Raw genomic sequence first — 3,408 nt, forward strand, 5'->3', positions numbered from 1 at the left:
ACCAATAATTCTCCAATTAGATTTAAGTCCTGTTTAAAAGGAAAAACATACCTAGTACCGGAGGCCTACACAACTACCCAAACCTAGTGAGGCCATAGATATTAGAGAGGAGCTTAATACTGCCACCTCACTAGACCAGCATAATTCCCTAATTGTATTCTAAATACTTATACTTATACCCACACTAAGCATAGCTCTAACCCTTCATCAGAGCTTTTCGACAGCAGTGGGAGGCCATCACAGACAAACGCGACCAGTTGAAATGTAGAGAACAACCGATCATAGAATACCCAGCCTCAACAGACACATTACAACACAACGTCTGCACCTAAGGCTCAGGGAATATTTGTAAAGAGGTGTGGGAAGATCATAGGAGCCAGAGGCTCAGGAAGTCTGCTTCAAGACTGCGGATGCTAAAAATGACAGAAAAGCTACACCCATGATACTGCAACAATACAGATGCCTGAATAAGATCCAAATGACAATAACATGCCAACGTGGAAAGAGAAAATCTCATAGGGACCAATCCCTAGAAAAAGAACTATAGGCAGTTCAGGAATGCTGAGAGAGAATTCATTTTTCCAAGGTATGAACCCCTAATTGGTTATACAATATCACATTTTCAGCCTGAAATAATGTACATACAAGCAACCTACTAAATAGATGCAATAGGTTGTATCTATACATGTATTCATACAAGTGTATAAACAATAATAACTAAAGAAAAAGAGGTCATGAATTTGAGAAGTAATAAAGGGGCTTGGGAGAAGTTGAATGGATAAGACATCAGAGGGGTTGAAGAGATTAAATGGGAGGAAATGATATAATTATATTTTGATTAAAATTTTGAGAAAGAAAAAAGCAACAGGTCGTGAGCTGCCATGCTGAGTTCAAGTTCACAGCATGTGAGGTCCCAGGCTAATAACTCATCTTCTGGGCTATAATCCCATTCTCTGTAAAGAAACAAAAGTACTTTTACATCATAAGCTCATGATAGGACTGGAAGAGAAAATACCAGCTAAACCTGATCATCTTCTGGGTTTGACCCAGATATGAGCTGGTCACGTTTTCTGAGTAGAAATCTTAATAAGCATTTCTCTCCATTCCAAACTCTGCACTTTACCTGTGTCCTCCTCAGGATCCTCTCAGAAAAAGCATCTGAAAACTAATTCTTCTAAGGGTGTCCAGACAGACAGAGAATGGATGTTCACATGGCACACCTCACTCAGTGGTCTTCTGTAGGCATCTCTTCTTCAAATGGCATCCTTTTCAGTGGCACCCAGACCTCTCCTCACTGACCCCTCCCTCCCCATATTTCTGGGTAAATTGGTTCAAATACAAACCCACATCCACACACAGTGAGCACTAAAATGTTCCTAAAGTGCTCAGAAAAAGCTCACTGAGTATTTCCTTTAAAAGCGCATAATGGTGAAACTCGGTGATTTAGACCCACGTAAGTAATTGCTCCAGAGACAGAAGGAAATGTTCCCCAAAGGATTACACTGAATGCAATTTCCTTCATCTCATCCCAGATATGTGTTCTTGTGGCTTTAATGTGACTTTAATTGTATTTTTCTTTTTTATTTTTCCAATTAATCCAAATATCCTATTACCATTAGGCTCCTCGTTCATGCATTCATTCATGCATGGTGAGATCATACTGTGTGGTACTTACAGCTAGACACCATGGCTTCTGTCTTCAGTAGCTGACATGGTGAGTCATTTTTAGCCCATCAGGTACAGCCATCCTCACACAGGTGAGCAAAGGTCATAAGCTTCTCACGTCCATAAAGCTGATCTTCCTTTTCCTCTTTGTATGTGTTCTCTTAGTCATAGAGGTACCAACATCAATCATCGCTCATCTTCCTGAATTACTGCAGTCATAGAAAATGTCTATCCCTGGGCAGAACAATCCTTAAGCCTGTCTCACATCAGTAGTGGGTCTCTATTGCAACAGAGCATTATCTTATTGTCAACATGACCTCTGTTTGTGAACTTTTTTTTTTTTTTTTTTTTTTTTTTTTTTTGTTTTTTCGAGACAGGGTTTCTCTGTGGTTTTGGAGCCTGTCCTGGAACTAGCTCTTGTAGACCAGGCTGGTCTCGAACTCACAGAGATCCGCCCGCCTCTGCCTCCCGAGTGCTGGGATTAAAGGTGTGCGCCACCACCACCCGGCTGTTTGTGAACTTTTTGGATCTTGATCAGTAATCTGTTCTTTGCATTCATCTGCTTCCATCCCCTGTAACACGGATGTAGTAATTCCCACATGGGAACGGGTCCTAAGAAGGAGTAACCACGCATAGCAGGTGAGACTTACTAGGATTCCCAAGAGCGTCAGTGGAAAGTCTCAGCTATATCAAGTCACAGGAAGAAACACATCAATGAGTAGAATGAAAAGCAAACGTCCTCACCTTGGGACTTAGAGACCCTGATGCACAAGTCTGCGTGTGTCCATCACTGCCCTAGTTCATCTGGAAGCAAATGAGCGTGAACCTCCCACATGTCCAGGAATGACTCTGTCTATATTCTCAATCTGACCTGAGTTAACCTCTTCCAGTGCCACCACAATATAGGTCCCCAGCTAGAAAACACCAACATTCTCCAACCCTTCCACACCAATTTCCAGCTTCTTACCTCAACATCCATCTTTTCAGACTTCACAGAACCAAGCATACTTAGCACCACCTGATCAACTTATGATCATATAGTACCATTGCTGCCACCAAGAAAAATATTATCTGTCTTGTGTACCTTATCCTGAGCCTTTTCCTAGCTGTTGAATGTCCTACAAAAGAGTTACGGTGGCATCCTACATGAGAATTTAGAGACGGTTGACTGGTATCAGGCATCTCATTGTTGTCAATATAGCATGGTTTGGTTGTGTGTGTGTGTGTGTGTGTGTGTGTGTGTGTGTGTGTGTCCATCTGTCTGTCTGTCTGTCTAACTCTAGATTGGCCCTGATGGTCAGAATTCTGAAGATGCCACTGCTGACCACCCTGCTCACAGGGTGATGGGGAACCTCCTCTATGGCCTCCCTGAAGCATCAACCTGTTCCTGTGAATCTGATTTGGGACATTTTCCTAAAATTTTGTCTGTTTACAATTGTCATATCTTCCATGAAGAGATGCACCATTCCAGTCATTGGTTCCTTTAGTCGGTACTAGAGCTGGGCCTCAAGCTGCTTCTCCAGGGATTCTCAGCAGTCCTCCTCCTAAGGGGATGAACATGGAGGTGTCCTCACTAAGAAGACCCTGGAGGTGTCAGAAAACCACATTGAGCACCTATGACAACTCCCTGGCGAGTCAGATGTGACCTTTATTTTTTTATTTATTTATTTTTCTTTTTTATTTATTTATTTATATATTTATTTATTAAAGATTTCTGTCTCTTCCCCTCCGCCACCTCCCCTT

The sequence above is a fragment of the Alexandromys fortis genome, unplaced genomic scaffold (genome assembly GCF_014885135.2).
Source record: "Alexandromys fortis isolate MF-2015 unplaced genomic scaffold, M_Fortis_MF-2015_v1.1 scaffold_359, whole genome shotgun sequence".
Taxonomy (NCBI): Eukaryota; Metazoa; Chordata; class Mammalia; order Rodentia; family Cricetidae; genus Alexandromys; species Alexandromys fortis.